This window comes from Echiichthys vipera, assembly GCF_963691815.1.
Source record: "Echiichthys vipera genome assembly, chromosome: 13".
Lineage (NCBI taxonomy): Eukaryota > Metazoa > Chordata > Actinopteri > Perciformes > Trachinidae > Echiichthys > Echiichthys vipera.
The window spans coordinates 11,860,981-11,873,690 of record NC_139838.1 but is presented as its reverse complement, the minus strand read 5'-3'; the positions used below and the strand labels follow the sequence as shown (position 1 = coordinate 11,873,690).

Below are 12,710 nucleotides of genomic sequence, written 5' to 3'. Positions count from 1 at the left end.
GCCAATGTAAGGTTCTTGGCATTGTTGTGTTGTTGATCAGCAGACTTGTGACATCATCTGGTAAAGTTAATGTCTCCAGTGTGAACTGTTTGCATACAGAGATGTGTAAACCACATCGGACAGTTAAACAGTTAGCTTTACCCCTGACTGATGGTGAAAAAAGTTCACTCTCACAAAATAAACACACACTTGACTGAACATTACATCTGGGGGATATTTATGTCATCTATCGCTAACCTGCAGCTCTCAGAACTCTTTGAACAAGTCTGCATGTCTGTCAACTTGATTATTCTCCAAGTCGGTCATTGGTCAGACAAGCTTTGTGGTGTCCGTGGGCTTACCCTTACTGTTGGCAACGTAAACGTATGCTTTTTCAACAAATAGGTCTGTCGGCAGGAGCATTCAGGCCACTGTCAGCCATGTCTGTCTCGCTCTGTGAGTGACATTTCACTATGAAACCACACCCACTGGCGCCCACTGGCCGCAGGCAGTGATGAAGTAGAGAGAAGCTGCACACAGACACACTGCCCTGCTGTCAGACGGAATTCATAAATTACCGATATTAATAAAACGTGAAATAGTATAGTTTTTAACGGCTGGGTACTGTGCTACCTTTCTAGTATTGGTATACCGTGCAACACTATGTCAGCACATCTTATAAGATTGACAATGATATTTGCACAATAGAGCACTGAATTATTTCTTCTTGTTAAATGTAATAACTGGACACTAGTTGGTTTATTATTATTACTGTTGTTTTTTTTTCAATGCGACCCTTAAATCAGCTCTATCCTTTGGCTCAGGAATTATCCACAATTCTTTGTTAATAAGTACATTTATTTTGCACAAATTATGGAATTTTAAAATATGATGGATTTTACAATTTAACATAATTCTGATAATGTACCAATATTACATATACTTGCTTCAAATGACTATTGTTGGTTACCAAACATATACAGTATATTTTTTTTATTGTTTAAAAGGTTCATATGGTCATTAAATGCATGCATGATTTAGCAGTCCATTAGTAGCAGTAACTTACTGGAATTCAAAAAGCTAAATGGCTTTCAAACCTATGTTGCAATACAATCTGCTCCTGTGCACTTTTTTTTTATAATGAAGGCACTGAATAGTGCAGAGTCAGAAATTTCCCTTTTTAACAGTAAGCCCTAAGGCTGCCACATATTAAAGGGCAGAATAGTCCATAAAGGTTGACATAAAGTATAAATCAAACTAATTAACTACAACTGGGGAAATTAATACAAATTAATAACAACCATAAAATTGCATCTATGTTTATTTTGAAGGACTAGGTGATAAATTCAACAGGATATTCTTTTATTTTACCTCTTTTTCGCAAATCCTGAGACAACAGTCTGCTTGAATTAGCAGAGAATGAGAGTAAAATGAAATCGACATGCAGATGGTTAATGACAGGGAGACACTTTTACCACAACAAAGTACTTGGGGAAAAAAGATCCCCTATGTCTATACTTGTACATGATTTCTGGTTTCAGTGGCTACTATCCACACACTTGAGCTTTCGTCTAAATCACACACTCCAAAACACAACTACTATTTTAGCTTGTACATCTACTGCATTGGTCTCCTGTCTTTTACAACTGTTAGTTATCAGTGATTCCTTACACAGTTCCCACTGCACTGCTTTTTGTTGGCCGATGTTCAAATGGACTCTGAAGAGGCTGCCTGAACATAAACAAATTAGACTTAAACTGTATTCTGTGCCAGCGCTAAGTTTTAAGTTCTAAGGTCTTGTGATGCCCACGGGATCGAGGTCATTATTGTATTTACCACATTTGTTTTGTAGGGTCAATCTCATGTTATTTCATTTAAGATCAAAGTTGTCACACGCATGCTTAATCAGGAACACATCCTCTTATTCTCTTTTTTTCTATAGTCAACAGACTCATTACAAAGCATCATGGGACTGACAGTGCATGGCTAACTACATTGACTTTTTTCAAGACATAAAAATTGATAAATAATCACAGAGGACATTCAGTGTTGGATTGATCATTTATTAGCTGTGAGTAGTTAGCAGTACTAAACCTCTGTCTGTTGGTCGATAAAAATGTCCCCACCCTTTGGTGGCAACAGTTTTCATCCTAGGAGGCAGACATTTGGCATATATATATATATATATATATATATATATATATATATATATATATGTATGTGTATGTGTGTGTGTGTGTGTGTGTGTGTGTGTGTGTGTGTGTATGTGTGTGTGTGGAAATGCATAAACACATGGATGAATGTGCATACATCATTGCAACTATTACAAATCCCCACTTGTTTTATAAAGTCTCCAAAAAGACAATTCAGTTCAAAGCTGTAATACAAAGCTTCTAAAAGGGATACGATCACATCAGAGCCAATGTTGGAATAGGTATTGTTAGCCTTTCCTGTTCAGCTTCCAGGCTGTTTTTTTGGGGCTAACCCCCTTTTTGAAATGGGCTTATGTAGAGTTTGTCTGTTGATGACTTTGTGATTTTGAAATGCCTTTGTGATTATGATGCAAACTAATTTCCCCACAGGAACAGAAAACGTAACTATCCATCTTCCCCTTTCCAGCAGTTGGGAAATAACAGACAGGACTTTTCTTAGTCTTGAGAAGATGCAACATTTATTAACTGATGCACTGTAATCCCTACAGTACATTTACTGCTAGATTGACTTATTACTATCCTTTCCCTCTCCTCCACTCAAACTGACTGTCACATTCTGCTGCGCAGGCACACACACACACACACACACACACACACACACACACACACACACACACACACACACACACACACACACACACACACACACACACACACACCAGAAAAGATGATACTGTGAAAGCCCTAAGCACTATAATAGACCAAGTGCCTTTTTTGTCTTGGACCTGCTGTACACAGGTTATGTGTAATGTGCATTGCACTACTAGATAAAGCAGTTATAGTTTGTATTTCTTCTTCTTTTCAATGTGTGCATCATTACCCATGGGCAGGAATTGAAGTGTATCCAGAAAGGTAAAAAGGGACTTTATTTCTTCTTGGAGGCATATTTGAGATGTATATTGCAACTCTGCTTTCTGAGAATAAGATAAAAATGTTTTCATCAGAGAAGTCGGCTTCTTCCAGTCCATCAGGAAACTGTATGCTGTTTTTAAACCGGATGAGAGGAGTTGATTTGACTTGAGGCTATCATCCTTCCATGCGTCTTTTACTGTGCAGTTCCAGCATCACCATTGTGCCTCTAGTCATCAAATTTACAGAAATAGGTGATCAAACTTGTGTGTTCATGCTATAGATTTGTGCTTGCATTTGTGCATGCAGACAGTTTCGGGAAAATGTCTGTCCATTTTAACATTAACAGTAGAATCAGATTTGCAACACTGTAACATCCCAGAATCCTGAAATCAAACACACTGGCAGAAAATAGCCTGCAGAAACCACCAGCTTAGAGCTGGATTTGGTTGAATGAAATAATACTATGCAACTGAAAGCAACATTTCTGATGATTTTTCCACATATGAATGAATAACCACTCAACGCACTCCTTTGCAAATGCAGTTTTTTGGCTGGGTCCCACTGGAGAAATGAGCCACGAGGCAAAATACAGTTAAGTGTCAAACCCAAGATCTGTGAAGTAAAAGCATTCTACATTAAGATGATCATTCACAGCCAGGGACTGAAAATAAATAAGAAATCTAAATGTTACTCTGAATTGATCATGTAGCAAAGCCACAATGCCTGAAAAAATGTGAACAAATTCAATCTACATTGTCTTACTCAAGCCTTGAGGCAAGAAACCAGGTTTAAACTCAGCTCATAAAAGTCAACCTCTCATGTGATGGTCCTTCAGATGGAAAATCTAATTAGAAATAGCTTCAGTTTTGCTTTCAGCGTGTCACTGAACAGTCACTGAAGGTTAAAGTACTTCCACTAATATTTCTCCATGATTTTATAATTTCTAGTGCTCCCTCCCCCTAATGTAAGAATGCTTATTTATACTTAAAGTTTGAGCTTAAGAGGCTGATTGTCTCAACTTGGGGAAAAACTCAAGTGCACACAGACTCAACTCAAGTAAAAGTGATTTTCCCATTCACATTGTTAAACCACATGTTTGACTGCCTATGAGCCAAGGACAAGGACAAGCTGGAAAATGATAGGGGATGAACCACAGGATGAACCACAGAGTTCCCCTCCTTAATCTCATTCAGACATCTCTGTCCCTAGTGTCATTGTTCACTCAATGTTCAACCATGTTACAGTACATCTCTCTTTCTCTGTGTTTTTATATAGAACATAACTTCAGTTTTTTTATCAAGATTTGTCTCATGTACCATCTTACTGAGGCTGTTCGAATAGATACAAGCTCTGAGATTTCCAATGACAAGAGACAGGCAAATGTGGAAGAAAGATGGCTTCATTGTGCGAGGAAGAAATGGGAAAGAGATGAGTAGCTTCCAGAGTACATAGAGAAAGAGTCCCCAGTACTAAAAGATCCCAAAATGCAAAACACCACCTCTATTTTCAGTGCATCTTTTTCTGCCGGCTCCCTTATCTCGAAGTCAATGGATTTTTAAAATAGTTCTTTGGTTATATACCTGAAATAAAGGTTGACAAAAAGCTAAAGACATTTTCACGTTTAATTTTACAACATAAAATATGTCAGTAAATACCAGTAAATATTTCTAGTGTCTTAAAAAAGGCTGCTTGCTATCAAGTGGCTAAATGAGAATACAGAGGTTGTCAGGGACATTAGATGTCATCACGACGAGCACCTGAAATCATTAGGAAGCTATTGGTGTGAATATGTGGTGGAGTTAATTTATAGCTCACGCTAGCTTTTTTAGGGTTTACAGGTAAGCATCATAAACCTTTGTTTGCCACAGAGCTTATTTTCTGCAGTAATCCAAAATCCAGTGAAAATCCCATAGGCTCTTTGCTGAGGGAACTAGAGCAATGCTAACTTCCAAGGCAAGACAAGTCAAGTCAAGAGATCTTTATTGTCCCAGTACAGTACAGTCAGCAGCAAAAACAACAGTAAAATGCACAATAATGACAAATACAATGACAAAGAGCTAATAGTTAAAAGAGATGGAATACACAACAACACGAGTGACATGGGACAACAATTAACAATCATCAATCAAGTGCAACAGTGCCTCACTGGATAAAAACTGGATAAAAATAAGGAGTTAAAGTGACCACAGTGCTATCAATTGTTAAGAAGGCCAACAGCCACCCAGGATTTTCTAAATCTGTCAGTCCTGCATCTGGGCACATAGGCATCTATGTCATTCCTGACCTGCAGCACTCTATTGTCCCTCCTGTTGTCCACCCTCAGTAGCTGTTTTTCTTCTCTCCAAGAGCTCCAAGTATTTGTTTTCTTTTAATTAGTTTGAGGGTCGCTGACAAAGCCATACTATTGTGAACCCATTTAAAGGTCCTTCCTAATGCATGGACTGAAAAGTATGGGATGCAAATGAGATAGAGAAGGTCTTTATTCCACTGGCCCTTTGTCTGGTTTCACAATTCCTTTTTTTTTTAAGATTTACGTTTGTTCTCTTTCTTTTGCCATTGCTCCCTGTAATCCATCCCCCTGTCTTAGTCCGCTGCTCCATGCCTAGGTTTGGGACAATATACAATGTTAATGCCACATTCAGCATTATCTGCTCTGTTTTTCTCTTTCTAGTGAGCCTGTTGTGCTCTGTTGGCCTAACAGAAAATGCCAATCTAAAATCCAGATGGCTGGCCCTGCTGAGAGTAATGGTGAAATGGAAGTATTCAAACAACTTTTGTAGGTTGGCAGGTGACTGTGATGTGAGCTTTGATGACAGCCTCTTAGAGCAGTTGATGGGGATATCTGCTAAGCTAAAAAAAAAAGTAACAAAAGTTAGGCGCGTACACAGATTCATACCTGAATGTGGGTAGGTGTTCTCGCACATTTGGTCTAATCTACAAAAATAAATAGACACACAAACATATGGATGCATAAAGAGGGATATGTGGAGACACAAAAGACCAGATGTTCAATGAAATGCATCAAAACAATAATGTATCACTGTGGATTAATTATCATTTAGTATTTAGTATTACACAAATTGTAAATTAACACACAAGTGAGTGTGTTTTGCTTTCAATCTGTTCATAGCAATCTTTGATCCTCCTTCCACATGTTACACTAAACTTGGCCAGGTAGAATTAAGCCTTAGTAAAGTGGAAGTGGGCTAAGTTCCTCTCCATTATACAGCAGAGAGTGGTGAGATATCCAGTAGCTGATAGAGCTGATCTCTTCTTCCATTAGCCTTTATTGGTCTCCAGTCCAAAACCATCCAAGGGAGATAACATGTGTTATATACTTTATTTAGCTTTGAAGGTATTAATCTATTTCATGTGTTTCTTCTTTACTTTCTTTTAACACCCTGCCCAATGTTAAGAGAAAGAGATTACAGGTAAATATTAAAGTCATCAATCATGTTAAGTGGGATTGGAAAGAAAGGAAAACACCTTGAGGTAGAAGAGAAGAGCTATCTTTTAAACGTCACCCATGACCGTGACCGATTTGTCGTAAAACCACCATCCAATTAAAGGAGGTCTCTCCATCTGCTTCCTCCTGAGTCAGCGCTGACCTTTCACTCCTCAACCACCTTAGCTATGATATATCCACTGGCTTTGCTCACTTCAGGTGTGTGTTACAATACAGACGATAGAACACCAGAACACCATTGACTACCAGAGTTCATATGAACAAAACAAACAGGTATAACTGTGGTTCTGTTACATTGGATGTCACACATGCTGTACATCCACAGTATCCAATAAGTACAGAAAAGATACATTTCCTTTTACTTTAACACCGAGAACCAGGGTCAGGCTAAGATTATCTGAACCTTGTTCAACCCTTCTTTTGTAAATTCAGACCAAGCCAGTCAAAATGGGTTCATGCCCATGTGCAACATGCTTCCCCTTAAAGCATTTTGAGATAAAAAAAAAAAAAAGTAATATAGTAAGTAAGTAATAAGTAATAAATAAGTAATAAGTATGGATATATGTTAGAGCAGGGCTATTCAACTCATTTGGAATTGAGGCCAGTTGACGAAAATAATCCAAAATGAGGGGCTGGAAATAAATGAGCGTCACATTAATGGATATTGTAAAACACTACAGCAACAATGGAGTACATACAGTATATTGTCTATATTTTATACATATAAATATGCAACAGCATAACAGCTGATCAAAACAAGTAGTGATAGCCCAACTGAAAGCTACAACCTTGTCAAAAAACAATCCTTGTTAAATTAACATACCTATTAACCAGAGGTTTTCACTCAATTATTGCACTAAAGTACAAGTTTGAGGCTATTGTCCTTTACTTGAGTATTTTCTTTTCATGCTACTTTATACGTCTTTTACTCTACTGCATGTATCCGATTACTTCAATTACTAGTTACTTTACCGGGCTTAGAAGCACATGAAACATTATCTTATTCATCAAAAACTTGACTGAAAAACATAACGTAACATAATTGCAGAGTATCTTTTTTACAGTTCAGTGGGAAAGTGGTGTTGAAGTTAGCATGATTTTTCTTAAAATGTCTTCTCAACTTATAGAACTGACAGTTTTCTGTGTCATCCTTTCTTTTTTTCAGAGTAGAAAGAGACATTGTTGCGGAGATTAAACCACGGATTTAACCAGACAGAAACGATTGAGATCAACAACAGAGCCGAGCTTGGCGAGCTGTTGCCAAGGGGATTCAGAAACCCACGAAGAAGAGCAAAGTGGGAGCGTGCAGAGCGTTGTGGCCGCGTGCCTACAGAGAGCACGTGGAGCAAGTCTCGCTCTAAGGCGCGCTAAGATCAGAGAGGAAAACAGTCAACATTGGCCACCACGGCCATGAATTACTGTTTCGCAGGCTTCTACTCAAGGGGCGTGCCTTCGTAGTTCACTGATAATCTCTGGTATACCTCAATGTCCCGTCCATCTACACGATTCACGTAGGTCACCTATTTTGGTTTCAAAATGGCAAATTTCACCGAAAGATGGGTTATTTTCATGCCTGTAAATACGATTCTCTTTCTGTTGCTGTCAGCTGCGAGGTGGAGCATTTTAGTGCCCCACCTCTCTGCATCATCACCAGCCTCAGTAGAATCGTCAGCCACAACCACCACCAGTGTGTGGACTCCATGGGGGGATTTATCTAGCTTCTGCTCAGGACAGACGCCCCTCAATTACAAATATCCTTGTTCAGTCTAAGCACCAAAGACTTTCTGCCAATACTTAATTATCACATATCATCTGTTGTAATATACAATTGTCTTTTCATTCACTTCTCTCTCCTGATTAAATGATTGATGTAAAGCATTTGCCATGATATTACCGACCCCATTACGTGTAGTTTAATCATTTCTGCTGGAGATGGTGTTTCTTCGCTTCCCTCTTTGCTGGAGGAGAGTTGAACACAGGATAAACATGAGCAGTGTGTCCGAGCTGTTGCACAGGTTGCACTGCCAGACCACTCACCAAACACCACTCTGGTTTTTGTTGTGGTCACTCTGGTGTACTGCTTTTTGAGCGCATTCAACTTGTTTGTGAGTTGTTTCTGTGTACGGCGGATGCCTCTCATTCATTATTATGTTATGTTCACCAACACTAACGTTATGTTGTCCCTCACCGCACCACTCATCTGCTGCTTGATCACTGCAACCAATGACGTATATTGTCCCATCCCAGATATTAGCGACCCTGGTAAGGTGCAATTCACATTGAAATTGACCCTTGTCCAACCCGCGTCCGACCAACCTCTCGACAATGGGTTGGGAACATGAAGGCGAGTCAGTCAACGTGGGGATAACCCTTTTTAACACAATATCTGGTTCAACCCTGGTTGAGCCAATGATGTGTAAGGGGCATTAGTTATACCCAAATGAAAATACTCATTCAGTCAGTGTTCTCAGATGGTGTTAAGAGATATGTTGCACAACTACTTCAATTAGTTGAGCATAGATATGTAAAAACAAAAAAAAGAATGATACAACAATCATAAAAGCATGTATAACATAATAGAGTGAGTCAGTCGTGGCTCTAATACAGTACTGCTGATGCTCTTGACTGATTCAATTTAGCTTTGTATGAGTTAATAGTAATTGTCTACATGAAAAGATATGCAAGAACTTAACAATGGGTCACTATGCCTCAAAGCAATATTTTCCTTGCAGTAATTTAAAGCAACAAATGTTTTAAAGTAAGCATTAGATTTGCCTTTGACTGTCACTCCTTTTTTCAAAGATGAATTACCCACTTAGAGATAAATGCAAAATACTTGACCGCACATTAGAGGCACCAAATTGAAGAGGTAGACATAAGGGGTTTATGCAAGGTGAAAACAATATATATATCTCATATCAGAATGTCCTATCAACAGTTTCACAAACAACAAAATGCATGGTGCTGGAAAACAAATCAACTTATGTCCTTTGTGAAACACTTGATGTTCCCAACTGTAATCAATTCTGTTCAAAGCTACTTTTAATATGTTTTTTTTAAAGTAAATTATACAAGAGAGAACATTTTTGTTAATATGTCACAGTTTTGGTATGCCCGCTGATGATAATGATGATAATAATAATAACCATCCATGTGTGTGTAAGTGCACCATCGATGTTTCTATGGGCTTATGCATGCTCCTACTTGTAACCAATCTCAGAGGGAAACATAATGCTCTTTCTCTGTCACACTTTCTCTGTTACACCCTTTTGAAGGATATATATAAAAATCTAGGTCCATGGAGGACATTGCAGTGGTGGCAGTATGCGGGTGGAAACATCATCCCCATCCTCATTCCCTCACTGTGTGGATTAATGAAGCCTTAATAGCCCATGTCATTAGGCTGGGTGGCCATAGACTGCAAAACCCTGGAGATCCGCTCATAATAATATACTCTAGGCCAGACATTAAGCAGCAACATACTAGTGCTATTTTGTTCAGTCCCAAAGGACCTGTCAAGTCAGAGAAGATATCTGTCAATCCATGTGGGAATTTAAAAAGACAATGATTCTTACATCGCCTGTTCAACCTTGAATTCCATCTTCATCCACAGGCTGCAAGCCGCTGATACAATGACACTCAAAAAAGTGTAAACATGCCATAATTTCACAACAATTACCCGAAAGTCTTTAGAACGGAAATACATACATACAATCATTAAGTTGACAGGTACAGTATGTACACACACGCACACACACGCACACACACGGACCAAAGCAAACAAACACAGTCACTCAGACAAATACTCTCTGTGGAGGGTCTAGCTATGCTAAATGACTTGTATTTATCACCTTTCTCTGTCTGTGTGATTATAAACCCATTAATCAGCAGCATGCCGATGCCAGATGGAAGTGAGCACGCCAGGCCGAACAAGAGACAGAGGAGAGTGAGCACAGTGTCAAAAACACTTGGGGGAATGATGTTGAGTTTTTCTTTTCTGTAACATAAAACAAAGTTGCTGCATCTCTGAGTGGAAATAAGAATAAGATGGTAACAAGTGTATTAAGAGTAGCTGTTAAAATATGGACAGAAGCAGCTTCATTATTCTGAGCAACCCATACCTGTGGCCCTCGGCGACACTTGCGTTTGAATGTGCATGCATCAAGATCCTGCCTATCAGACGTGTAGTACATATCCTCCTCAGGAAGGCTGCAGGGCTTTTATGTACACAACATATAGGATACAACTTTCATCAATCAAAGAACTCACCAACAAGGAATGTAATGATACAGTCGGCTCACCATTAGAGCCGCAATAATTGAATAATTGTTAGCTATTAAATTGAGTGCCAAGTACTTCGATAAATCAGTTTGAGAACTGTTTTAAGAAAAAAAGTTGAAATTTGATTCTAGCTTCTTAAATGTGAATATTTCCTGGTTTCTTTACTCCTCTGTGACAATAAAGTTATTACCTTTGAGATAACATTTTGGCCTTTACACTTACAGTATCAACACTTTATAGACCAAATAACTAATCAATTAATTGAGAAAACAATTGACAGATTTATCAACAATAGATTCTTTCTTCTTTTCTTTGCTAGGTGTTTCCAATTTCATCTTTCTTGGTTCTTGGTTTCTAGGCAGGACTTACATTATCTATAAACCTTAAGCTGCTATAAACCCTGATTTATATAGCAGATGGTGGCGAATGCTGCTGTTCATGCCTGCTTGAGTTGCAATGTTATGCATGGCTCCTGAAGAAGCAACCTGGGTCTCGTTCTGGACTCGCCCTCTAATTCAAGTCACACATCTAATCTGACACCAAATGTGCTTTTTACCATCTCAAAAACCATCTTGAGACTCCAGCCATCACTTACAGACCAGCATATATTCCTTCCTCATGCATCTCTTCTCCTTACCTACAAATCATTCAATCCCAGTACTTATCAGACCTCCTCCACCCCCAAACAAACCTGCAGACTTTCAGGGACAGAGCCTTCAGTGCGGCAGCCACCACCCTCTGGAACCAGCAGAAATCTGTAATGCTACATTCATGGACATCTACAAAAAACTCCTGGAAACCCACCTGTTCACCACAGTCTAAGACTTAAATTGTGCTGTCCCTGGCAAACTTTGCTGCCACTTGTTTTTGCTTGTTTTATTTGTTATTATTATTATTATTATTATTATTATTATTAATATTATTATTATTAAAAGTTGCATGACTCCACAAATGTACAGAGATAACAGCACTCATCTGCTCGACAAACAAACTGCATTTGCCGCTCTCTAAATAGCGCCACTGAACATGCACAATAGTTGATATTAATTTATTAATTTCATGTTTGAACTTTTAAATGGTAAGACACCTTAATGACAATGACAGCAGTAACTTCAGTTAATTGGTACAGGAGTAGCCTAATGGCAGCACAGTGGCCACACTGTCGTTAATTTATCTCTCATTAATATTGGAGCCCGAAGCAGGAAGCACTTTAGAGGAATCAAATAGGTTGTGTGGGTGGATGTGTGGATGGAGTGGCTATGACAGGGACTAAATCAGTATTCAGTGTATAATTCAGCAAATAAAAAAATAGAATACGAAATGCACTTCTTTTGAATCAGAGGCTAGACAGAAGTGTATATTGTACAGCAATACACAATAAATCTATCAATTAATCAATTTTTCATGTAAAATCACATAAAGTACAGTTCTAGTGAAATTTAATCCTGTCATTACCTTCCAATTATGCATTGAAATAGAAATAAATCATAACTGAACTATAATTCAGAGTAAATGTGAATTATAAAACTCCACTCAAACAAAAATGTTGTTTTTAGCATTTATAACTCATTAATATGTGGAAAAGGAACCAGCAGCGACACAGCTGAGAGTCAAAAGGAATACAAAGGCAAAATCAAGTCAAGAACAAGTATTGTTGCTCTTTCTTAAAGCTCTTCTATCCTCTTAAAGACTTAAAGAAGAGGAGAAAAGTTGTCACAGTGTGGACCAATGGCTACATGACTCAAAAAATAAAGCATTTATCAGTACGCAAAGATGTGGGATTGTACAGTATGGTGTCTGCTGGACCGCGTAGAAAACCATTGAAAAAAATTGTCTTAGCCGCCCTGAAAACACTGCACCAGACATCTAAAACATGGTACAGCATATAGTCGAACTCCCTTCTATGAAGACTACATTAT

The 12,710-nt window shown here is 38.4% G+C and overlaps 1 protein-coding gene across 1 annotated transcript in view; it reads right to left on the bottom strand.

The window, feature by feature from the left end:
- The window catches only part of csmd2 (CUB and Sushi multiple domains 2), a gene marked incomplete at both ends in the record, with an annotated part of 266,970 nt that overhangs the window by 151,156 nt on the left and 103,104 nt on the right, over positions 1 to 12,710 (bottom strand). The window lies entirely within an intron of this gene.